At 43.1% G+C, this 27,423-nt stretch overlaps 1 protein-coding gene across 1 annotated transcript in view; it reads right to left on the reverse strand.

The window, feature by feature from the left end:
* KCNH1 (potassium voltage-gated channel subfamily H member 1) overlaps nt 1-27,423 on the reverse strand; it is a 2,382,450-nt gene that overhangs the window by 811,271 nt on the left and 1,543,756 nt on the right. The gene's annotated exons all lie outside the window — the stretch shown is intronic.

Genomic DNA, 27,423 nt, shown 5'->3' on the forward strand with positions numbered 1-27,423 from the left:
TGTACCATCATCTCTTCCTTTCTTCCCTCTTTCGTCTCCTTACTGCTGATATGTCCTCCCCCTCTCCGCCTCTCATCCATTCTCCATTCTTCACCTCCTCTCCTCTGAGCTCTCTCTTTCTCCTCTCCACCTTGTCTCCTTTTTCTACCCTTTTCACCCACTTGCAATTCTGCAATTCTTCTCTCTCTCTTCTCCACCGTCTTGCCACTCCCCTGTACTTCTCTCCCCTCCTCCTCTCTCTCCACTACATCTCTTTACCATTCCACTTGGCTCTTTGTCTCTTCATCTCACTTCTCCATCCTCTTGACTCCCCACCTGCTTGCCACTCCACCAAGCTCTACACTACACTTTTCAGCACATCAACCTCTCCATAACAAGACTCCTAATGCCCAGACCTTACGTCTGCTGGCTTTCACTCTATCAGCTCTGTGGAGCTGATGCTAACCTGTTTAAATGGGCAATTGGGCTTTGGTGTGTAAGTTGTGGGAGTGCATCAATGGGTTGGTTTAGGCCTATGTGGATTACTAATTTGCCATATGTTTTATGTCAGCTTGCGGATCACCGCATGGCTCTGTTTTCCAAGTTTGCAAGGTGATTGCTTGCCTGCCATTCTGGAAACAGTCTGACAGTGTAATGGACTCTGGCAACCCTCCCTGAGGGCCAACCAGCCCCCTCCCACCTCAGATCTCTGCACGGCATAGTTACTGTTTTCATCCTGATGAGCGTGAGACCCTGAAGATGGGTATGAGCAGAGCCCAGGGCATACTCTGTGAGCAGTGCTAAGAAATGTTTTTCCTTGTGTAGCGTGCCCCTGCGATGTGCAGGATGTGACTTGTGGATGTGGATGTGATGCAATGCGAAAGGGCCTGCTTCTGACTTATTGAATCTGCACCTTCAACAATATTCATAGGTGTTTTTAGGTAATCCAGTGGCTCCTAAGGACAGGTGCAACCCCCCTCCCAATCCTCACCTACTCCCAAGGCTTGAGATGGGATAAGGGACCTGGGTGATCCCTGTGTACCTCTGCTGGGGCATGCATCATGGAGAGCATGACAGTCCTCAGCACACTAGTTCAACCCACCCCATCCCTAGCCTCCCTTGTGACTTTAATACAGAGGGAAGAAGGCACCTCCCTGATAATCGTGGGTAGCACAGAAGGAAGATTTATGTCTACCCCTTTTTTTTCTCATCCAATCCTGAACCCTAAACACAAGTTCTGCTGGGCTATTCCGATGCATTGCTGAGACTGATGAGCAGCTGAATTTCATCTGCTTGAGATTGATAAGATATTGTGTGAATAAGATGTGTGATGTGTCCCCACATGTGACAGAAAAAGCAAGCCTCTAGGGGTCTAAAATGACTACTTCTAGGGGATCTTGCAGATATAAATGAGGTGGTTGATGGACTATTGCTCAACTAGAACTCCATGTGTCACCCTTTTGAAGGCCACCAAAACATCAAATAAGCCAATGGGGGTATCCCCAACCTGTTGCAACAACATGTTCAATGAATCAAATGACAAAAACCAGCTTCAACTTGTATTATAACAATAGGTACAAAAAAAGAAATTGGGGTTCCCAGTCCACTGGGACTGCATGGTCTCTGTAGCAATTCCTTCAACCTTGAAGGGGGGTCCCACCTCCCTAGCCCATGCTGCCTATTCCACCCTTCCTTGTTCCAAGCTCGGGTGCCTACAGTCAGACTATCCCTTGCCCTACTGAGGCCTAAGGGCCACAGCACGAATCTGTCTGACTCCCTCAACCGACTTCCTACGAAACCTAGTGGAGTAATCAAGTAGTCCTGGCACTGGCACTCTTCTCCTGATGACCATATTGTCACCCCCTCCTCACCCACCTGGTCTTACTGGTCTCTATCCTTTCTCCTGGCTACACCCTCCAAATGAACTTTTCCTTCTCCATATACTGAATTTTGTGTTTCTCTCTCTCTCTCTCTCTCTCTCTCCCCGAAATCTCCCTGCTCCCAACACTACTGTCTCTACTGTCCTCTAACCTCCAGTCCCTCACTTCTTTCTCTCTCTCACACACACATCTTCTCTCACACCTACTCTCACTCTCCTCCCCTTTCTGCACTCCATCCAAAGTTCCCTTCAATTAGTGTCTCACTCGCTCCCTCAAATACAACCAACTACCACCCTCTCACATCCCAAACACCTTAACTTCACTTTTTCAAAGAACTCCAACAGTCTCTGACAACTTCTCCACCTGCTTCTCCCTCCTCGCTGATCTCTTGATCAACCTCCTCCTCTTTGACCTCAGCCTTCACGTTTCACTCTCAAATGAAAGTGCTGGGTTTTTATAGCCCACCTCTTTCTGCGTAAGAGCTCCCCGGGGCTTCTGTTAGCCCCCTGCATCACCTGCTCCCCTGGGTCAGTCTCTGTCTGTTCTATACACTTGTGCCCCGGGACGTCCTGTGGGAGTCTTTAGAAAGCCCTTCTCAGTCTCCATTTTCCTGCAGCCAGCCATTTGGTCAGAAGGGCTGTTTGCTCTCAGAAGTTCTCCTATCCTGGGTGAGTATCTGTTCAAACAGGGTTTGGGGAGTGTTCTTGGATCTGCCCTGTTCCCATGTAGTCCCTATGTTCTCCTGTAGTCTGTGTGAGGTTGGTAGGGTCTGCGTTTGGTGTTCCATTCGGCTTACGAAGGGGAAAGTGTTGTGAAGTACTTGCTTGTGAATGTGAGACCCTGTGATGTCAAGTTGGAATGTTGATGTGTGAATGTTGTATGAGTGTTCTACCTGAGGTCAGTTAAGCCTGGGTAATGGGACCCAGTGGTTGCCTTTCATGTAGCTTCATGTAACTATGCAATAAAGTACATCTAAGAAGCTAAAGAAGTCTGAAGAAAGTGCTTTCTAACATTGGCGACGAGGATCTAAGAACCTGCGTAAGGAAGAGACTAAGAGACTGCTGAGGGAGGAGCAGCACAGAAAGAAAAGGAGAAAAGGAACCACGGCCCCCCAAAGACCAAAAGTAAGTCCCATCACGCAGGGGTGTACAGCGCTGGGCAGGGGATTTAAAGCAGAGAGTAAAAGAAATACCCAGCGCAGGCCCAGGGCACAAATAAAGAAGAAGGGGCAGCCCCGCGCAGAAGCAAAGGGGTTTAGAAGTAAAGAAAGCCCCAGCAGGACCAGGGCACAAGTAAAGAAGAAGGGGCAGCCCAGCACAGAAACAGATGGGTTGAGAAGTAAAGAAAGCCGCAGCGAAGGCCCAGGGCACAAGTAAAGAGGAAGGGGCAGCCCAGCGCAAAAGCAAAGGGCTTGAGAATTGAAGAAAGCCCCAGCGCAGGCCCAGGGCACAAGTAAAGAGGAAGGGGCAGCCCAGCGCAAAAGCAAAGGGCTTGAGAAGTGAAGAAAGCCCCAGCGCAGGCCCAGGGCACAAGTAAAGAGTAAGGGGCAGCCCAGCGCAGAAGCAGAGGGCTTAGGTCTTGAAGTGAAGCCCCAAATAGTAAAGCAGGCCCCAAGGAGAGGTCTTGAAGCTTGAAGTAGAAGCTGCAGCAAAGTGACTGGGGAAATGAAGTGAAGCCCCAATAGCGAAGAAGGCCCCAAATGTGTGAAGTGTGAAGCAGAGGCAGGGTGTAGTGTTATGAAGATAAGCACCTGCGCTGTGATGTCTTGAAGGAGAAGCAGGCTTCAAAGGACAGAAGTAGAAGCAAAGCGAAGGGAGAACTAAAGTGAGGAAGAAGATCCCCAAGAAGGAAGATTTGGTAAAGCAGATGCAGCTTGGTAACCAAAGGTGTGAAGAAGTCACTGCAGTGTGGAGCCCAGTGAAGTTTCCATAGTGAAGGGAAGAAGAAATAAGAAATAAGAGGAAGGACCTTTGTGGAATGACAAATTATTGTTTTGTTTTTGCAGAAGCGCTATAGAGTGAAATGAAACCACGTGACTTTGTGGAATTTGGTGTCGTATAACTTCCCCAAACTTTCTCAGGCCAGACTAAAAGAAGTGATGGGCATGAAGAATGAGTGCCATTATATGAAGCGTCATCATATGCATGTATCCTTTAAAGTTATGAACTTTACGGATTATTTGTATTTCAGTAGCGTCACATTATTAAGGCTACATTAATGCAATAAGATACTGTATTCTTATGAGGATGCAAATGATAGTGAGAATATGCATATGTGGTCTACAAGTATTGAAGTTTAAAAGTTACTGATTGAAGCCTAACCCTTTGAGGGTTTGCAACTATAAATGGACTCTTATGTACATTTTAGAATACAGTTATTGTCTTAAGTGAGAAAGTTGGAGGTGCATGATGCATGCATGGAATTGCAAGAAAGAGAGCCTGAGTGGCTAGAAGTAACCTTTTGAGGCATTTCAGGGTTATGTTGTCTAGTGCAAAATGGACTTATAGAAGTTTAGAGGTATGCGCATAAAGCAAAAGTAGGCTGCATGAAGGCAGCATGGATTTATAGTGTTTAAGGATATGTGCATAATGCAAAAGTAGGCTGCAAGAAGGTGGCATGGACTTTTAGTGCTTAAGGATATGTGCATAATGCAAAAGTAGACTGCAAGAAGGTGGCATGGACTTTTAGTGTTTAAGGATATGTGCATAATGCAAAAGTAGACTGCAAGAAGGTGGCATGGACTTTTAGTGTTTAAGGATATGTGCATAATGCAAAAGTAGACTGCAAGAAGGTGGCATGGACTTTTAGTGTTTAAGGATATGTGCATAATGCAAAAGTAGGCTGTAAGAAGGCGGCATGGACTTTTAGAGATTCATAGATTTGCAGATTTTACTGTAATAAGATATTGAAATTCAAAATGTTCTATTTTAGAAGTGGGTCACCGTTGCTGAAGTGCAAATATACCAGAAGTGTGATAGTTGAAGTAAAGTGTAGGCATAGCGTTCCCAATAGAGGAAGGTAGGGCCTTCCCTTGTTAGTGAAGTGTGAAGTGAAGAGTAGGGCTAGCGTCCCCAATGGAGGAGGGTAGTGCCTCCAATCAGCAGTGAAGTATAGGGATAGCGTCCCAACTGAGGTACAGGGATAGCGTCCCTAGTATGTAGCAAGGATAGCGTCCCATTTGAGGTACAACGGATAGCGTCCCTAGTGTAAAGGAGGTATAGTGCCCCATCCTGTGTGTAATTAGGGATAGCGTCCCTGAAGTGAAGTAGGGATAGCGTCCCACACCAGTTTTGGGATAGCGCCCCTGACTGAAGTAGGGATAGCATCCCGCACCAGTTTAGGGATAGCGTCCCTAGTGTGAAGGAGGTATAGTGCCCCATCCAGTGTGTAATTAGGGATAGCGTCCCTAAAGTGAAGTAGGGATAGCGTCCCACACCAGTTTTGGGATAGCGTCCCTGAGTGAAGTAGGGATAGCTGTGAAAACAGAAAAAGAATATCGAGGCTGAGTACCCCAAAAGGAAATACACCGAACACGGGTTTCAAAGGAACATACAAAGTACTTTATTCTATACTGAATCCAATTACAAAAACAGTGCAAAGTCAGATAGCTATCGGCCCTCAGTACAACACAACAAACTCCAGAGTGGTTCAGTGTGTTCAGTGAGAGACGCTGTACATTAGAATGCATTTGCTTTTTATACATTTTGTGGCCTTGATGCCCAGCCCCACTTTGGGTTAATATTCCTTTTCATATATCACCGATTTAGGGTTTGTGCCAAGTCTCAAATAACAACTGGTTTTCCTTTAATATATCAACAAGAGTATGCAATAACTGTGTATTCTAAAGTTTTTCCAGGCAGGGCTTCTTAAATATTAATACAATGTAGTTAAACAGATGTCCTTTGTTCAGTATTTGAATACATTGTCTCAACATATGCTCGTGGATTAGTTTTCAAGTACGAGTAATCCTTCTTCACATAGGTCAGTGAAGTACAAGGTCTCAGCTCATGACCTCAACAAGTGGCCTGCAGGCAGATTACACATTAGCTATGTACAGAGGTCAAGACGGACATGTTGTATTCTGCAATGACATTGTCCACCATTTTAGCTCACAGGGTGACTTTTACACAACAAATCCTAAGATGGCGGTTTGACCTAAAATGGCGGCCTACATGGATTTAAGGTCAGGACCTTGCAACACAGATTTCTTTCACAAGCGACTTTCGAGCAGCTCGGGGTAGGCCAATATTAAATATATTAATTACAATAGGCGGCACAATATACTTTCTATTCCGACATAGCGTTCTGCACCAGTTTAGGGATAGCGTCCCTGAGTGAAGTAGGGATAGCGTCCCGCACCAGTTTAGGGATAGTGTTCCTGAGTGAAGTAGGGATACTCGGTATCAGTATGGGGATAGCGTCCCAAGTAAGAGGTAGGGATAGCGTCCTTCAAAAGGAGTGTTGGGATAGCATCCCTGTTGAGAAGGGATAGCGCCCCTTAGCATAAGGTTTAGGGATAGCATCCCTGTTAAGTGTAGTAAAAGGGAAGAGACCCGGAGTGGGGATAGCGTCTCTCAACATGAGTGTAGGGATAGTATCCCAGTTAGGTAGGGATAGAGTCCCTGAAGTTTTATGGTTGTGGTAAGAAGGGGATGTGTTGTGATGTGTTTATCGGTGTATGTCGTAAAGGAAGGAGATGTGTTGTGAAGTACTTGCTTGTGAATGTGAGACCCTGTGATGTCAAGTTGGAATGTTGATGTGTGAATGTTGTATGAGTGTTCTACCTGAGGTCAGTTAAGCCTGGGTGATGGGACCCAGTGGTTGCCTTTCATGTAGCTTCATGTAACTATGCAATAAAGTACATCTAAGAAGCTAAATAAGTCTGAAGAAGGTGCTTTTTAACAGAAAGCCCACACTATTCCCTTTTGGGAAATTAACCAATTCCGCTTGCGTTAGGCCAAATAGTGTCTGTTGGGCCCAGGTGCGGTTCGGTATTTGCGGTTCCATTAGTCCTTTGTTTTGCACTGCATCTCAGGGTCCATGCCAGGTTTCTGAGGAGTCAGGTGCATGCTGGTATTCGTATTGTCTGCAAAAATAGAAAAAGAGTCCAGGCTAGGGCAGAGGTTGATAGGCAGCAGTTCAGAAAGAGCGAGCACTAATTGCCTTACATGGCTTCAGACATACCAGGGAGTCAACACTCCCCTCTGCCTTGACACGGTAATACCAATGACGCTGTTACACTGTGTTAACAGCATCCTGATTCATGTCCATAACCAGAAAGAATATTTCATTCTGTCCTATGAACGGAATCCTGACTTAAATGTGTTAAGAATGTATAAAATATTCTTGGCTGAGGCAAAAGCTTCACTTCCTGGAGTTGGCATGGGTTCCAGGAGCTTGGCCGTTTGTGGTAATATAGCAGTGGGACAATAATGGGCGGCGTTGACCAGAACAAGAGGAGCCTTATTAATGGGGATGACAAGAGCAGGTTTTTAGCAAGTTGGAAAGACGCTTACTGAGAAGGGCACATTAATGTTGTTTACAAGGGCTGATGCAAAAAGATCAGGAAATCCTCGTACAACTGACCATGGAATGGCAACCACAGACGAATTGGAGGTTTCAATAGAATTGAATCTGCCCTCAACATTCTCGAGTGATACCCACCAAAAGAAAGGAGAAAGGGCAAAGGTGAACTACAGTGATTAAGGGTTCTCCATCCTGGGTTTAATTGCAAACATTGAGGCCCTTATTTTGCTGATCTTTGTTTAGAAAAATTCCAGATTGCAAACCCAGCAATTCAGACATCGGATAAGTCGTGGGGGGGAGAAAAGGTCAAAACAACCCCACAGGGCATTCTCCACTCGTGGGAATACTTCAGAATTGTAATGTCACAAAAGAAAAAGTCACTAATATTGCCTGAAGGTCGTTTTTACACCAGTTAGTCTTGAGGGGTTTAGTGATGGATTTAAGTTTCTTGAAGTAACCAGTAAACCAAGTGACGTCTCTTCTTTGGTCTTGCAAATGTTAACGCACGGCAAGTGATTGATGGTGTTCTTAAATATGGCATCATATGTCATGGCCGCCCTGACAAATCTCCCTGTTGGAAGGGGTGCGGTCTAGTAGCTATAGAGATGTTTTTAGAAATGCAAAAGGGATGCAACCCTGAGAACCTTGTGCTGCAAATATGCAGAAATAACGACCACAAAGTGGAGACAGTAGAGGACTGTGCAAATAATAGATGGGGGAGGATAGAACTGAACTCCCCTAACTGCAACAATGAACAAAGCATCACCTCAGGTTAGGGTAAGATCTTGGGGGTGGGACAAAGCTAGATTGAAGACCTTTCACGGATCCAGAGAGTCACGGGTTAGGGGGTCATGCACTATATCTAGAAAGAGGTTGGTGTCGCCAAGGACCAATAGGTGGTTATGGGAGCAGGCAGAGTCACGGAGGATATTGTCTTCGTGTGAACTGGACAGTCATGGTGATGCAAAGGGAATCTCATCTGCACCAGGCATCATTTGCATCTGCCACACTATGCATGTAAAATTAGCCAGATAAAAAAAAACAAGGCATGGAAGTTTAAACCAGCATGAGAATGTCAAAAGTGAATCACCTTTGTGATTTTTTTTTTTAGGACAGTGCCTTTCTTCCTGACTTTCCTATCACCCAAACACACTTCGGTTGGAACAGGGGCAAAATGACACAGGAGCAGGCAACTTTTATTTTTTTAAAACAAATTATTCATTTGAATGTGAAGGTGTCCCTCGTGTGAATTGCCCTGCTGCTGACAAACATCCATATACATCTATTTTGCAGATGCAAAGTCTATTTCCCATACGTATAGTTTTTGTAGTTGCTTGTCAAAACAACCTTTTTGTGTTTGTTATTTATTAAGTTGCATTTAAAGCTTTTTAAGGGCCGCAGGTTCACTGGTGGCTCATAAAGCACTTTGTGAATTGAGCTTATTTGTCTAAGGTGAGCAATCACCAGATGCTTAGTTAGTCTAAGCGGCCATGGCAGATGCATCAGTCTGAGATTGCTGCACTTGAGGCTGGTGCTAGTCGTTCTGACACCAGTCGAGGGCACTGATACGGTTTGTCTGCATTGATCTGTGGAAAATATTATGGATCGGGCTACTGTGAGTTGTTGGTGAGGTTCCATGTGTGAGGCAATGCCAACTATCTTTCATTTACTCAACTGTGCTAGATTTAAAGCTGAGGAAACTGTTGTAATGTATTCTTTTTACTCTGGAGTGTGAGGTAGTGAACACTCCATATGGAATCTATTAATTACTTTGGGTTCTAAGTTCTTGACACAGCAGTTGGAGATGGACTTGTGTAGGAAGAGGCTGTGCTTGGCATATGTAATGTTATATCTCATTAAACCCAGTTTCTAAAGTCAACTTGTGTGTCTGAGCCTCCATCACATCAATGGTGATGAGGATTTACTGAATCTGAAGCAGAACGTGGACCCCCCAGCAGCGTGTGTCTTCTGGCATGTTTCTCTGTGAAGCTGGGAGGAGACGTGCCCTGTTCGATCCGCTCTGCTTGTAAGGCATTGATACGGACAAGCTGTTAGATCTGGCCTACTGACTGCAATTTATTGTTATCTTCTCAAGTAAGTGCATGTGTGGCACTCTTGCTGTCAACCATTCTCAACAGCTTTTAATTCCATCACTGCAACTCTTTCAGTGCCAGTTTGGCGAGGACAGAAGCACACATACATGCGCAACATTATCTACAGCCATGGTAGCGGTACCTGGTCTTCACAGACGATCACTCTCACGCATGCGCAAGCTGTGTTTCCAAGGCAACAAGTGCATATTGTATCAATCAGATTGAGAAAGCTTACTGATTACATTGCGTGCTGCTGCCGGAGGGCTTTAGAGTTTTACTCATGTTGGCAATTGGCAACGTCTTGCATAAAACAATTTAAAAAAGGGAGAGACACAAAACAAGTCTTGAAAGGAAGTGAGGATGGCAATGCCTTGAGTCCCTGGTCCTCCGGTTTTTATGGCTTCCTCGGGCCCTGTAAAAGTAAAGTCACTCTTCCGCCTCCGGTTGATGAAAGTGGGGCAGACAATGCAAATTAACTTGAGAAGAGCTCTACTCCAGTTGGACCTACATTTCGACAAGTGTCACCCTAGAGTGATACAAGTTTCGGGTGCAGACCCAAGAACAAGGTTAGAGCTTGGAAGAATATGTGATGGTGCTCACCCATTTGTCTTTGCCATGCAAATTCAGAGAGCATGTAGGGAGAGGTGACTTCAAATTTAAACAGTGACTCCACATTTTAGCTAGGCCTCCACATTTCAACAAGGGTAAAAGATTGATCCCATTAGTGAGCAAGAGTGTGAGACTCATGTGTGAGACTCATGCTGAATCTAGCAGATGTCAATACTGTGAATATATAAAGCACATGCAAGCAAAATATGAATTTGAAATTGATACTGCACAACATGGATTTTACTCCATATCACAGTTGTGGACTGAATTGTTGTGGGCCATAAGACTAACATATACTAATTTACCTTATCCATCTAACTTATAACATATTCCCTATTAACATTCCGAGCAAATCAGTAGATGATTGTTGTTTTCAAACCTGGTGCCGATTGATAAATCCAGTGGGCAAGGCATTTGGGCTGTGCAAGGTTAGCGTGGAAATGCAATAAATAAAACGTGCAGAATTAAGGCTCTGCTGTGTTTGAATGAAGACGTGACAAGTCAGCATTGTAGAATGTGAAATCTGTTCTGCTAAAAAACGATTTTATTGTTTCAAATAGTTCCACAGCAGGAAAACAGCACTGAGATGAAACTATTTGCTTACATGGCTGCCATTCCAAGCAACTCTGAATAGTCACATGTTTGAGGGTTATTTAAAGTGAGATTTACATTATGGGCAGTCTTAGTTCAGAGGGTTTAAAAAGGCTGGACGAGTGAGGGGTCGCTCTCTCTCTTGGTTTTCTGGGCTGGCAATTGTCTCAGAAGAGTTTGCAGTCTTGGATACTCTTATTCTTTGCCTGACTCTGGGAGAAGTGTGCGACAGAAAAGCTGTCAGAGAACACAATGGGCTCTTTCCAAGCACAGAGGGAGTGAACCAGATAAAGAATTATTCGGTCTGGCAGCTAGTCTGTGGTTGCGAGCAGTTCACAACACACATACAAACAACTATAATCCCTAGTGAGTTCAGATAATTGAGGTCAGCATGATCGAATGATTTGTGATCAGATAGTGTAGAGTGGGAACCCCCTTTTTATTTAGGTGCTGCACTGTACATTTTAAACGTAAACAGCTGTGTTCATGTTTCTCCATTAATGCAATAAATTTCAGATGTGACAGAAGCTCATACTCTGCCAAGATTAGTTGCGATGGTCAAGGCTAATGTTAACAGAACTCCGGGGTTTATCCCAAATAGAATGTTTTGAAACCATTGCAGGAAAGGCTTAGTTTTATACAACAGAACATTTTGAAGCCAATCATTCATCACAGGCAAAGTATCTGCAAATGAGTTGTGCTTATTATGCTCCCTTTTCATCTTTGAAACAGGTTTGAAATATAATGTGGATATCGTACATTGTACATGTCATTCTGTATTTTGAATATTTCTAACTACCGATAAGGAATCTAAGAAAAAGGTGAAATAGCCTCAGCGTACTTAATCAGTGTTCAGGTTTCTTGGGCTGGCATACAGATTGGTGCATAGCGGGTGGTAAATTCATTTTACCACAGGTGGTAATTAATTTATCACATGTGGTAAAAATAAACGGATCACTGTGAAGTCAGTTCTTCTCTGGGGCTCTGAGTAAATGATACTATTTCATGTACATGGTAAATGTATTCTGAGATGCAAGCTAAAAGGGCATCATGTGGTATTGTAACTAAAATACTGCAAGGGCATAAAATCATCAGTTAGAGTGTACTAAGTCTAGTATTTGCTTACCGTTACTTACCCTGGTATAAGAAGAATTATCAGGCAGTACTCTAAAGTTAGGCTCACCACTATACCATGAAATACCAAAAATACCACCAACCAAAAATACTGCCAAAATACCTCTATAACAAGTCCTTCAATAAGCATATTTGAGATCAATTTATGATTGATTGCAATAGCAGCAAAATCAGAGAGGATTTGTGATTAAAAGATGAGCCTTCCTTGGATGAAGTGTTGGACATTGCGAACCGTGCGGAACATTCAATGGCGTGTGCAGCCAAATTGCATGAAAAGGAGAACAGAGAAACAAAAGTGGAAGTGTTAAGTTTCACCAATTGAAAACAGAAAAAGAAAGGAAAGGTGAAGTTCACCTAGGGAAGTGGTGTCAATACGAATAACAGCGTTTAAGTAGAAAAGAAGGAAGAGCGGTTGTGCTTTTAGTGTGCCAGTAACTCATATTTTGCTGGGTCATTGTCATATCCCGGTTTTCCAAATGCATGTGGCGAATGCAAGAGAAGAGGACATTTTGCAAATTGTTGCAAGAATTTTCAATTTAATCAAAAAAGGGTGTCATATGTGGCAGTGTGAATGGCAAGAGGTGTTTATGATGGCCGATTGTTAATAAAAATAATTGCTTATGCAAAGGATTGTATTTGGACAAGAAATTGGGGGAGATGTGCAGAATTTAGTGGATCCAAATGTTGAGCCAGGGTGTTACAAGCAAGATAAGATTGAACTTCTTAGGTATTTCTGTGCTAAATTGAATTCAAGGGAATGTCTATGTGACTAAGAAAGATGCAACTTTGCTGGGCTGGCATGATCAGAAAAGGTTGCAGATGAGATTGGATCTGAACACATCTTATGAAGTGTTACATGTGAGTTCTTTGACGTGAAGAATTCAGTAATGTGTTTAAGAAAGGCATGGGCAAAATAAAAGGGATGAGACACCAAAAAATTCTGAAAAAAGGGAGTATGTCAGTGACAGCAAAGTTACGTCTGGTCCCGATTGTGTTAAGGGATGGAGTAAAAAGGAAACTTGAAAATGTACTCAAGATGGTTATCATTGAAAGGGCAGGAGGAGTTCAGTGAATTTCACCTTTGGTTGTTGTGAAGAAGGCATTGGGTGATTTGAGATTGTGTGTTGATCTCCGCAAATTAAATAAATGTGTGTTGGTGGAAAGGCATCCGCTACCAAATATGTGTAAGATGCTTACCATGATTGGTCATGGAAGAGTATTCTCTAAATTAGATAATGCTTCAGTTTATCAAGTAGAATTGGAGGAGGCATGTAGCAAGCTGACAGCATTTATAACTCATGAGGGGATCTTCCAGTTTCGAATGATGACATTTGGTCTCATATCAGCGTCTTCTGTAGTCCAAAAAGTGATGGATAGATTGTTTAAAGGGGTGAAGGGTGTGTTTTGTTTTCAGGAGGATGTGTTGGTGTGTGGAGAGTCTGAAATTGGAAAGGTATTGCAGATTCCGCAAATGAGAGGCGTGACTTTGAGGAAGGAAACATGTATTTTTAGAGAAAACAAGGTGACTATCTGGGAAATTAAGTATCTGTGGATGGCGTGAGGCCAAAGAGTAGCATGGTGGACTCAATAAAATGTGCGGAAAGGACAGAAATTGAAAGGAGAGCTTTGCTCATTTTTAGGCACAATTGAGTTCTATCAGAAGTGTGTAAAGAAGTATGCTGATAAGGTGTAAGAAATTAGGAAATTATTGAAGAAAGGAGAGGAGATTATCTGGAGTGAGAAATGTGAAAGGAAAATGCCCATTATAAAATAGAAAATTGATTTAGTGCAACTGTTGAGATATTTTGATTCCCATAGGAGTGTAATTACTGTGGATGCGAGCAACTGTGGCATACATGCTGTGTTGTCACAGGTGGGGAATTCTGGTGATGAGATTATTGTTCTTGCTTTGAGAGCATTAAGAGGTTCCGAAAATAATTATTCTGTTTTGTAAAAGGAGGCATTAGCGTGCCACTGGGCTGTGGAGAAATTTCAACATTTTGTGTGGGGCACTGAGTTTGTCATAAGGCTGGATCATAAACCATTAAAGTGAAATTTTGAGTGTAAAGATTTGTATAAGTAGGATGCAAGGCCATACATTTGAAATTCTGGTTGTACCCTGCAAAGAGAATATAATGACTGATTGTCCACCAAGGATGGGTATTCACATGGAAGATAGAAGTGTGGTTGCAATCTCAGAAATGTTTTGTGTAAGCTATGAGGGCATTGTGAGCAAGGAAGAGTAGATGGAGGCTATGAATAGTGATGAGGTGTTGATGCGAATCAAAGGTTATATGAATTCAGTGTGGCCTATGAAGAATGAGTTGCGACAAGGAGAGCGACCATATCGGGAGGTGCGTAAAGAATGAAGTGTGGTTGGTGATGTTTTCTTTCGGTGGGAACATGCCATTGTTCTGGGATTGATTTAAAAATTAATTGTGGATTTCTCCCCTGGAGGGCATGTGGGTGTGTCACGGACTAAGAGGATTCTGAGGGAAGAATATTGGTGGCCTGGATTGGACAGAGATATAGAAAGGAGGTTGGCTAGTTGCATAGAATGTTCCAAGGTTGGCAAGGATGAGGTTGCCAAGAAACAACCTGTGGTGGAGGTTGGTGTTCCAAATAAAGTGTGACTTAGAAAATGTTATTTTGTGTCCCATGGATTTGGGAGGAGGACATGGTAAATATGTGATTGTTCTGGGTGATTTATTGTCAAGGTGGACGGAGTACAACATTTTCTGTGATATCAGTGGAGAAAGTATTGTTGATTTTGTTCAAGAAGTGTTTGCAAGAGAGGGTGTGACAGGGAGTATTCTTACAGATAATGGTTCACAGTTTACTGGTGGTTACTTTGTATATAAGTGTGGAATAGAGCACAGGTGATCTGCACTGTATCACACTGAGGAGAATGGTATGTTAGAGAGGGTGAATAGGTGTGTCATGTACGCCATTCGCATGGCTGGTGTGTATTGGAAGGACAGGAATGCGGTTATTCCAAAGAGGTTATATGTGTTGCAGATGTCACCCCATGCTGCCACGAGTGTAAACCTGTATTAATTGATATGGGGTTGAAAGGTAAACACACAAGTGAGTCCTCCTTGGCTTGGAAGAGCAAGGGAATCAGATTGTGTAGTTGATGAGCTGAGAGGGAGGTTGAAGAGGAACAAAGAGGTATGGGTGATGAGGGCGAATATGAGACGTGGAAAGAAAGAGGTACGAGTGGAGTGTTGTGACTGGGTGAGAATAAAGAAAGGTGTTGCGAAGAGGAAGTATGACATGTTATATTCAGACCATTTACGTGTGTTGGAAGTGTTGAAAGGCACTGTCAGGGTGAGTGGGGGTCAGGTGTAGAATAGTAATAGGATTGCGTTGGGGAAGAGGGGTTTGGTTGGTTAAACGAAGGGAGATGTGTTGTGATGCATGTGTGTGAGGTAGCGAACAATCCATATGGAATGTATTTATTTATTTTTGTTTTATGTTCTTGACACAGCAGTTGGAGATGGACTTGTGTATGAAGAGGCTGTGCTGGGGGTCTGTAACATTGTATCTCAATAAACCCAGTTTCTTAAGTCAACTGGTGTGTCTGAGCCTCTATCACATCAGAAACAAAGCCCCGTATTCAGTGGTAGAAATGTACAAAAACAAGTGGTGGAATTGTGATCTAGGCTGGGAACAGGTCTGGCTGAGCATAGAGCAACAAGTGACAAGGTTCTTCAGCTGTGGTGGGTGGTAGCCAAGTGGGTGGCACAGGTGAAAAAAGGTGGTTCCCCGATATTATTATTATTTTTTCTCAGTCGGTCAGTTTTGGGATCATTCATAAATTGCTTTAACTCGCTTGTGGTATCTCCACTAGAATTCATACCTAACATCTACCTGAAAAGATGCCTCTTCGACAGGATCCTGGAACTAGATAAAGTTTGTACTTTCATTAACAGAATTTGGTAATATACTCCAAGAATGAAAGTCTTATCTCTTCTGGCCTGACTGAGTTTTAGAGATGAATAGTGTGTATTCCTCCATAGACCAAACATTCAATTCAGGGATATACCGTGCAATGCTAGGCACAGACAGCCCCATTAAAGCCATTTGAAAAGGATGCAAAGAATTTGAAACTGAATTTTATACGCTACTGGAAGCCACACCCAGTTCTTGAGAACAGCTTGGAGATTACCACTTTTCCTACATCAAGGAGGTTGAGCCACCTGGAAGCTGCTAATCAGTTTCATTGAAGTTTCCACCAGGAGTGCATTGCAATAGTCCAAGTGACTAGTCACTGAGGCTCCTACTACAACTTTACACATGCGCAGGGATGTTAATGGAAAAATCCTCAATAGCAACCTAATATTTAAAAAGTGTTCCTTCCGAATGGCATGGACCTTTAGAAACTCTATTATTTTAGCATGTTTTACTTGAGAAAACAACTTGACATGTTTTCCAAAAATCAGGGAGACATGGAGTGTGAGGAGAAATTCCTTCTTAGTGTTACCAGGACCAACTCCATCTTCCCCTGTCCACGATGAAGACATCTAAAATCCATGCAGCTATGCAACTGCTATAAAATGGTAAAGTGAAGAAGTAGATTCGGGAATGGTGAATATGGTTGTAAAAAGTGGTGGACCTGTGAAAAGAAAAAAAGAAAAGTAGTTTAAGTCTGCTCCCGACAGTTCCCGCCCACTCCAACCACTGCTAATAGTATGCTGTCAGAAGGAAGATAACATGTATCATGATGATCATTAAGTAGTGGGAAGATTGACTTCAAAATGAACTCCATTTCAATGTTGGTTCACTTCAGCTAGACCATAAAATATGGGTGCCTCTTTTTGACACAAGCACAATAACTGCCCCAGGAGTCGTTTTCCAGCCTTACATTTTCCGCCCCTGAAACCACTGCCAATGGTGCCGCTTCAACGTGTTTCTGTGGTCTTGTAGTGAGAGTCAATGTTCACTCTTCTGCCTCATCCCATTACTCATGTTCTAGGGAAGTTCTACTCGTTTCTGAAGGACATTCCTTTTGCCACTCCTCAAATGTCACTCTTGCTGCTACAACGTGACATTGTTTGCTGGTTTAGTGGTGGTGTTCTTCCAGCACAGCATTCCTGCAGAGCTGGCTGCTATGCATTAACAGAAACACTTCTGGCATTTCCTCCACATTCAGCAACGTCAACTGCACCTCTTACCACCGTCTCACTGGCAGGCCTGTGCAGAAGACATTCATCAGGTGATGACGCGGGTATGATATTGTGCCACATGTAATTATTTCTCAAATTCCAACAGAGCGCGCACTACTCTTCAAGCCATCAGCCATGCCGGCAATTGTATTTTGTAGATGTCAAGCGTATGCCAAGCATATGCGGGTCATCCTCTTCATCAGTGGTGCAGATAGCTGAATTCTCATCTGACAAAAGTGAAACAAGCACCACATTCATTTCCTTTAATGCCAAAGCCACAACAAATTAAATTCCAGTTTAGAAAAGCCATGTATGAACATGTCGCCCTGAGCCCAAATGTATTTCTCAAATAACAAACATCACCTAACACCTCACTCCCTGGTCTACAAGATCCCACCTACCTGATGTTGGTTCTCAAATTAAAACATATACCAACACCCTGTTTATCTTTTATTTATTGATATTATTATTATTATTTATTATATGTATTGCCCATTTAGCAATTAAGCAAGCCTTAAGCACATAAAAACACAAAGAAATTATTGAATAAATTACATAAAAATGCATCAGAATGAAAAAATTACAAAGTGAACATAGAGAAAACGAAAGTGTTCCATGTAGGGAGACCGTTAAAACCTAGCAAGAACTAACATTATAATCCATTGATGGGCCAACATAAAAAGAGGTTCAATAGATAGAGCCAAACATTGATCAACCCAGGCCCTATCAGTTGTAAAACAACTTTCCAAATATTGTGGGCTGCAGGCGTTACAACAACAGATGATTCAGCCCTGTATATCATACTCCAGAATTGGTCAAATCTCATCTGATCGAGATGCTTGACAAAGTTGCTAAATCCCATAATATAATAGGGTTGTAATAATGGGCAAAGTGACAATATGTGTCGAATTGTCGCAATGTTTTTCCAACAAAAATGGCACAGTCGATCCTCAAAAGGAATCCCATTCCATACCCCAATATATTCCCCTGTTGGAAGTATATTTAACCGCAGATGTGGTTTAAAACGCTTACGTACGATTGAACAGAATTTGGCTAAGTATGCTCGGGAGAGTACAGGAAAAAAACTCTGGGTTGAATACTCGTGTTTTCTCTTGGTTGACAGCTTTCCAATAATACCAACTTTGTCCCAATTCATTGACTTGATCTTTAAAGTAGCTTCGATATTCGGGGTATTTAATGCAATTTCAGTTGGTATATCTAATATAAATAGTGCAAGGCAAGTCCACTTTTGGTCGGAAAATAATACATTGTTAGTGCCTCTATCACAATTTTTACCAATCAAGCTCTGTAGCTTGTTCGAATTTGCATTTGGTGATACTGTCCTAAGGTAAAGTAGGGTTCTTTGTGCACGCCATAACGAGGTAAGTGATGAAAGAAGAAATTCCATTCTTAGAGCTTCCACAGGACTGAGGACGGAAGGTTTATTAGTGATCGTAAAATGTTGCCCTCTATTTTTTCGAGCCAACTAATCGGTCTTTGTGGGAATACGGATAGGCAATAGAGCAGGCTTGGAATAATACTAACACAGTAGAATGCCAACAATGCTTTAATATTATGTCCCCCTTTCTATGCAATATAATGTTTCACTACATTCCATTTTCTCCAAATCTTTGGAATTATCAATTCACCATTAAAGCATTTAGGAGTATTTAATCTGATTGGGAAACCCAAATAAATGTAGTCTTCCACAACTGCAAGTTTAATATCACTTAACTTCCAAACATTTTTTTTTTTTTTGTGGCATACTACCTCCAAGACACATCATTTTGGTCTTGGAAATATGTATAATCATCGAATTTGTGTGGCATAGACAGCTAAAGCATTGATAGGGTGTGGTAAACTAACAGGGGTCATATCGAACAAGGTACTATCATCAGCCTAAGCCAGCCAAGAGACTGGCCTACCGTTGTTTTTCAGCAGGAAGTTACGTACAGCATTGATGGAATCAGCCATGTCAGCTACATACAAGTTGTCCAGCATATGGCTAAAACACAGCCCTGTTTGAAGACTCGGTTAGTTTTACTGTACTGAGTGAATCCACCAGTTAGACTCAAACAAACAGTGACTGAGGTGTTTGTGTATAGGGACTTGATTAAATATTTTAACCGTTGATCTATCCCCCAAAGCTCTAGCTGTTTCTGCAGCAAAGGTCTCGATACTAAATCAAATACCCTACTATAATCTATATGGCATCAATACAAGTTATGTTTAAGGACAGCAGTCTCTGCCATCAGATAATGAATGGCGCAAATGTTATTTATCATACTACGTGCCTCTCTGAAGCCTGTCTGAAAAGGCTTTATCAATTCCCTGTCTTCAGCCTATCGAGTGAGCTTTTTTAATAAAATCGATGCAAATATTTTCAGGCTCAAACACAGCATTGCCAGCAAACAATAGTTTCCTGGATCCAGTCTATCCCCCTTTTTTTAAAAACATGGATACGAATTGACCTTTCCCAGCCGTTGGGGATAGCACCTCTATCTATAATGATGACAAGATCGTCCAAGTCATATCCCAGAGATGTTACATTCACTCTGTAAGTATGAAAGGTCACCTCATAATTGTCATCTTCAGGGTCGGTGTATAGCTCTTCAGTGTGGGAACCCATTGACTATTTTAAGACTGGATTTAGTTCCATAGAGGAAGGGGCTGCATGAAAGTCATTATAACGAGGCCAAAACTTTTGCGTATTGTTCGTTTTTAACAAGCCAGCCTGTCAAACTGGATATTAAATTATGCCTCCTATTGTAAACGATTGTATGTATATTGGCCTACGCCAAGTTGCATAAAACTGTACGCGAATAACTCTCTACGACAAGGTCTTGACCTTAGAAATTGATGTAAGCCGCCATCTTGAATCAAACTGCCATTTTAGGTTCTCTTGTTGTGTAAAAGTCACCCTGTACATCAAAATGGTGGACGATGCCATTCCGAACAGAATCTGGTCGACATGACCTCCGTACAGCTAATGTATAACTTGCTGCAAGCCACTTGTTAGGGCCGTGAACCGAGACCTTGTCCTTCTGTTGACCTGTATGTAAATGGATTACCTGTATCAACGGAACTGATTTATGCGCATACTGATGTATGTATTAAAAGATTGACCTGGCAGAGACCCTAGGCCAGTAATACATTCATGGAATGGTTAACCCATGAAGGGGATGGACAGCAGGCTGGAGAAATGTATAAAAACCTGAATATCCCAATGTACAGTCTCTCACTGAATACATCGAACCCCGTTGAAGTTTGTTGTGTTGTACTGAGGGCCGATAGCTATCCAATCTGTCATTTGACTTTGTCATTGCTTAACCTTAAAATAAAGTACTTTGTATGTTCCTTTGTAACCGGTGTTTGGTGTGTTTCCTTTGGGTTTCCCGGCCTCATATTATTTTTCTCTTTTCACAGTTGGCGCCCGAATAAGGACCCTCAAGATTGATGCCGGACCATTGAAGGTTGACGCATGCTATTGGACCGGGATCGGACGGTGTGATACTACGGGCCCGACTGAACGAGACGCGACACTTCTACAGCGCTGGACGATCCGATCCTTGGACGATAGCTGTGCAGTCTGAGATGGCATCTTGACGAGGGTCCACTTTTGAGGTGGGCAGATTTGCCGAAATCGCCAAACACAAGGTAAAATCGGTTAGGTAACTTCTTTGATAAACCGTACGGTCCTCCTTAGGTCTGGTCAGGTGAGTCGTGACCCGACTCTTAATTTAACCCTGACAATTTGAATTTGGCGCATTGTATCTGCAGACACAATTATTGACCAGGTAACACCAAGGTTTTGAGAAATGCCTGGGAAATTGTCTAGCTGCTTTAGGGCATTACTCCGCAGCGATCGACAATCTTTGGAATTTAGCCACCCGGCACCACAGGAGGGGTCGCCGGCATTTACTATGTATTGTAAACATGGCATTGGAAGTGTAGTATTTAATGATATTTGGCACAGACAAACCAGACATGCCTCCGAACTTCATTGGCCAATCAATGGTAGTTTTGAGATCCCTCGTATTGAATACTTAGAGTCGGTCTTGTTAAAGAAAAAGGCCAGACCCGCAGCATTTGATGTTCTACAGAATTGGAAAAAAGAAGCGTTGCAGCAGTTTAAGAGTAGGGAAAAACATGAGCAGCGTCATAAAACGAACGCTGAAAAGGCGTGGTTATATGATCAGGACAAACAGTCTGAGTCAGTTAAGAATATGGATAGGGCTTTCTCACTCGGTATTCAGAAAATCTATCCTTCTAAAGACCTTCATGTTTCTGATGAGTTTCTCGACAAATTGTTAAATGAGTGAAGGCCTGGTGCCTCTGCACCACCTCTGTATGATCCTCTTCCTGTTGCTTTGCCTCTTCCTGCTGTTATTCCTGCTCTCCCTACTCAACCTGTTGCTCCTATTATTCCGGCTGTTGTTCCTCCGCCTACTCTACTACCTCTTCCCATTGCACCAGTAATAACACCTCCATTGAATCTGCCTGCACCTCCACTCCGGAGTGGTTCTGTACCGACTATAGTTGATCGGGGTGCAGGGTCGAAGGTTGTTACTCGTAATACTGTCCTTACAGATAAAAAGCGGGATTTGTTTGCATGGGCTAAGCATTGTATGGAGTGAGATGATCGAGCTAATGTTTTTGCCACACTGTCTAATATGGATAATTTTCCTGAGAAAAATGTTTTTATTGAAGGTTTAGGGATTCATTGATGCGTAATGTGGGGTAAATTAAATAATGTGGATCTCCCACAAGGGCTGAGGGATCTGAATACTTTAGCACTATCAAGAGATACTGTGGAGAAAGTACATGAGCATGTCGAGAGGTTGTTTGTGTATAGGAGAGATTTGGAGAAGTTACGGAATGAGGATGACGAAGAAGAGAGTATGTATGTACAGAAACAATTTCTTTCGTGTCGTAAATGGGCATCTGAGGAAGCACAAATTTGTACAAGAGATGCGATTAGATGGATTTTGGATTTATCGATAACTCCGGTTGAGGTATATGACACATATAGTCAATATACGCTAGAAATGCAGAGGAAGGTGATTCAGGTAATGGTAGAGTACCTGTAGGATGAATGTGTGAGGAAGAAGGTTAGTTGTCCCACAGAGTTACTGGGTATTTATAAGAGAGATTTTTCACTTGGCACTTCTTTGACTCCTTTAGCGCTCGACTTAGCTCTGTTGCTTAGTAAGCGTTCAGAGTTGCCTATATCTCAGTTGCCTATGAGAGAGGTACCTCCGACATTTGTCCCAAAAGTTGAGATTGCTGCTAATGCTGCAGCAGGTATAGCTGCTGTGGACATTCCTGCACATTATGTATCACAGTTTGTTCACGTCCAGTTTTCACGACAGGAAGTGAACACTATTAGGCAATCTATTCCCGACATTAGGAAAAATCTGACAGGATTCTATAAAGAGATAGAGTCCGTCTTGCAGTCCTCATTGTTCACCCTAGGCGATATTGACTTGTTATTCCCTGTACTCCTGCCCGTAGATTTGTGGAAGCAGGTTAGAACAATAGATGATGCACCTGGGTTGGGAGATACGTGGGCTAATATAACTAGGCTTGACGGGGAAAGGCCAGCTGGTGAGAGACTGCCTCAGGTGATACTCACTTTGCCTGACAGAATCTTTGCGAAATTAAAAACTATAATTCCCGAAAAAAGAATTATTTGGCACAAGCTTACGGCCTGTGTCCAAGGAAAATCTGAGGGTGCCACCGAGTTCTTTAATCAGTTCGAACAAGTATTCTCGGACTTCAGTGGACAGGATTTAGGCACAGAATCTGGGAAAAGGTTATTTGTGGACAAATTTGTGCGTGGATTGCTGCCTGACATCCAGTCAAAGATTATCTCTTCCGAGAGCGCTTGGCAGGCGAAATCCCAATCAGAAGTACTGCACATGGCTCAGTGCTACGAGAACCGTGTCAATAATGAAAAAGATAGAGTAGAAAAGAGAAAAGGAGACTTAAAGACTAAAGTATTGTTACAACAAATTGTTAGAGGCCCCAGAGGGGGTAGTTCGCAGATTAGAGGTCAGTATGTTCCACAAGGGAATGTGCCCTTGGATCCTGTGAACATTAACCAATGTGCCTATTGTCGCCAGGAGGGTCATTGGCGTGCACAATGCCCCGTCCTTCGACAGAGGTCGAATAACACATTTGGAAATATGGGTAGACGACCCAGAGGTCGCCACGGGGTGGGGGGCCCTGGTAGAGGTCAGTTTTCGCAGGATCCTCAGCAACCTTTTTCACAGGACAATCAGACTTCGAGTGTGGATACTAGAAACATATTCGATCACCCTTACCTCTCTGAGGAGCTTCCTTCTGATGATATTCTGTTTCGTTAGGATTGCCCGAAGCAGGGTTTGGAACCTACACCTATTCCCGTTAGTCAGAACGGTCCCTACGTTGAAATGGTAGTGGGAAATAGGAAACATCAGTTCTTGATAGACACTGGAGCACAGAAGTGCTCCATTGACCATTCTCGGGTTCCAAACATTCCACTGTCAGGGCAAACCAATGTCTCCATAGGGTTTTCTGGCACACCAGTCATTTGTCCGGTTTCTTCGCCGCTACCTATTTCTTTGGGTCCCTTTATGGACCATTGTCCCTTTCTTTTGACTTCGAATTGTAGAGAGAATTTGTTGGGGTTGAATCTGTTGAAGGAATTAAATGCGGTAATTCATTGTTCATCTGATGGAGTGCGTTTGACGATTTCACCACAGCAGTTTTCTGTTTCACAATTTTTGACTAGACCTTTGCCACCAGAATTCAGTAATGTCCCGGAGTGTTTGTGGGCAGCTGACGACAATGATGTCGGTGTTCTACAGATTGAGCCTGTCTTGAGAATTGAGAATAGTCTTGAAACATGGTATTAAGCTGCCACGTATTCCGCAGTATAAGATCTCGGTTGAAGGTGAGCGAGCTTTGAAGAGCATTGTTTACGATTTTGTGCATCGTGGAGTGATTGAGGAGATTACAGGAAGTTTGTGCAATAGTCCGATCCTACCCGTGTACAAAAAAGGCGATAATGCTATTCCGTTTCGTTTTATAATTGATTTGCGTGCCATCAATAGAGTTGTCGCACCACAATTTCCAATTGTGCCTGATCTGACAACGATATTAACTATGATTACAGCTACGGCTACTTACTTTAGTGTTGTGGACCTGAAGAATGCTTTCTTCAGTATTCCTATAGACAAGGACAGTAGATATTTGTTCGCATTCACCTTAGGGGGACGCTCGTTCACATTTACTCGTGCACCTCAAGGTTACACCGAGAGTCCTAGCATTTACAGTAGGGCCTTGAAAGAACAGCTTGATACTCTTGAATTACCCCCTAATTGTACGCTGCTTCAGTATGTTGACAACTTGCTTTTAGCAGCAGATTCTGAGAGCTCTTTTAAAAAGGGCACTGTATTGTTGCTCATCCATCGAGCTAAGCATGGTCACAAAGCTTGGCTTAAAAAGTTTCAATATGTTGCCAGGAGGTCGCCTATTTAGGCTACCTCCTGTCAAAGGAGGGAAGAAGATTGACACCTGAAAGAATAAAACACATTTCTGGCATGTCGGTCCCAAATACACAGAAGGAAGTCAGAGCCTTAATAGGTATGGCTTCTTACTGTAGGTTATGGATCCCGAACTTTTCACTAGTGATAAAACCGATGTTGGCTTTGACAAAGAAGGGCATTTCTTCGCCATTGCCATGGAAATCGGAACATTAACAATCATTTGAGCTTCTCAAGACTGCATTATGCTCTGCACCGGTTTTGGGTACACCAAATTACAACATGGCCTTTGTGTTGTTTGTGCATGAATGTGATGGATGTGCTTTGGCTGTATTAATGCAGGAACATGGAGGGAAGAATAGGCCGTGCGGTTACTATTCTTCCGCCCTTGATCCTGTCGCTTGCGATTTGCCAAGATGTTTGCGAGCTGTCGCTGCTGCTGCCGCGTCTGTAAAACAGAGTGAGGGAATGGTCCTACGCCATGATTTAACCCTGATGGTGCCTCACTCTGTAGATGTTCTATTGAACAAAACCCAAACGCAAGATCTCACTTCCGCACGATTGACGAGATATGAATTAATTTTGTTTGCTCCCCACATACAAATTAGGAGGTGTTGTGTTCTTAATCCGTCTGAACTCCTACCTTTCTCGCAAAATACTGTTTGCGGTGATGATGAGTCACATGACTACCTGTATGCTACTGAACAAGAAACGAAGGACAGAATTGATCTTAAGTACACTCCTTTGGATAATGCGCAAGGGGATCTATTTTGTGATGGCTCCTGTTTCAAACTTCCGGATGGTACATCCACAGCTGCTTATGCAGTCACTACATTGAGCATGGTTGTAGAGACCAAGCGAATTACACATAACTCCGCGCAGGCCGCAGATATTATAGCATTAACCCGAGCTTGTGAGCTTTCCGAAGGGCTAACAGTGAATATATATACTGACAGTAAGTATGCTTTTGGGGTGGCTCACAACTTTGGGAGACTTTGCTCAGAGAGAGGGTTTCTAACTTCACATGGGACTAAGATTCAGCATGGCCCCCTGATAGTACAATTGCTGATCAGATAGCCAGACAAACTGCCACAGATCTTCGCACAGAAATGTATGCTCTAAGAGAAACTAGGGATGTCTATGTAATGGACGAGGATATTGGGTCTGTGCGGGATATCCAAGCTGATGCCACAATGGAAGAATCTAAGAAATGGGCGGAAGGCTTGGGGAAATTAGATGATGACGGGTGTTGGGTGGACACAGTTGAAGGGAAATGGTTACTTCCTAATGCCTACATAGTCATGATGGTTACTATGGCACACGGTCCAACACATGTGTGTGCTCAACAGATTACGAAAATGTTACAGAAGGTCTGGGTAAATGATAAGATTTCAAAAATTGCTCAGCATTATGTCCAAAATTGCATGATTTGCCTACAGCACAATGTGGGGAAGGGGACGGTAACTCCAAGGGGTAGCTTTGGGCCTCCTTCTGTCCCGTTTGAAGTGATTCATTTTGATTTTATTGAGATGGAGCAGTGCAAGAGTTTAAAATATGTCCTTGTGGTCATTTGTGCCTTCAGTAAATGGGTTGAGGCTTTCCCTGTCAAAGATGCTACAGCCATGACCACTGCAAAAATTATGATAAAGGAGTACTTCCCGCGGTTTGGGTTGCCAAGAGTCATCTGGTCAGACAATGGTCCACATTTTGTTGCTGCTGTAATTTTACAGATATGTACGGCACTACATATTGATAAGCGATTTCATTCGGCTAGACATCCTCAAAGTGCCGGGTTGGTAGAGAGACATAATGGTATTCTAAAGAACAAACTCGCTAAAACGTGTGCCGGTACCAAACTAAACTGGCCGGACGCCTTACCGATCGTGTTATTATCAATGCGCACTACCCCTCAAACTAAGACTGGGCTCTCTCCATTTGAGGTGGTGATGGGGAGGCCTGCCAATATTTGGGGTCTTCTGAAACCTAAAGCACTCAGAAATGTTGAGAATGTATTGCTTTCAGACTACTGTAACCAGTTGACTAAAAATCTGTATTTCATTTATCATCAGGTACGATCAGCTTTACCTGTACGTGATGAGGGCCCAGGACACAACATCCGGCCTGGAAGCTGGGTCCTGGTGAGAGCATACGAGCGGTCTTCTTGCGTCGCAACTCGCTGGCGGGTGGCTGGAAAGCAGAACTGGATACATGTGACGCATGTCAAGAAACTTCCTCACCCGACGCTGCACGTTACAGAAGAAACAGAACCCCTCGCTAACGCTGCAATCGATGATCCTGAAGCAGCAAATAGCACTGTGAGTGAGTCAGAGAATCTCTCTGAGCCTGTGGGGTTTGGGGAACCGTCCAGTTTGTCTCCATACTCTTTGGAAAAGTCATTTCTGGAAACTATTGCTCCGAATTCTGCAACTTCCGTTGCCTCTGATACGTTGCTTCCCTCAGGAAGTGATGTTGCCTTATTTCCGATCAAACAGTACCGGGAACCACCTGATATAATCTTCGGCGGAGAAAATAGACCTGCAGCACGGTTTGACTGTGCATTCAAAAGAAGGAAAGGATCATAAAGGGCTTGCTTTTGCCCAAATTTTGAGAAAGAGGGCTCTGTCGGCTAGGGTTGGGGAAGGACTAAGAAGCCGCGTGACCGCGGGGTCGCCAGCAACGAACATTGGGGTTTCCATCCGAAGACTACGATGCCTGCCACAGCTACAGCCTGTATTGGACTTTTAAATAAGGGGGTGACCAACTTGGACAATGAACAATGTGCCTGGGCCCCGAAAACGTATTGCTGTGTTTTGATGATAATAATTGGGGTTTTTATAGTAACTGCTTTAGTATTCTGATACGTTGAGGAGATTTATCCTCTAGAGCCTCTTTTGCCAAATGAAATTGCACCTAC

This window comes from Ambystoma mexicanum, chromosome 4q, assembly GCF_040938575.1.
Source record: "Ambystoma mexicanum isolate Mex_15411 chromosome 4q, UKY_AmexF1_1, whole genome shotgun sequence".
Lineage (NCBI taxonomy): Eukaryota > Metazoa > Chordata > Amphibia > Caudata > Ambystomatidae > Ambystoma > Ambystoma mexicanum.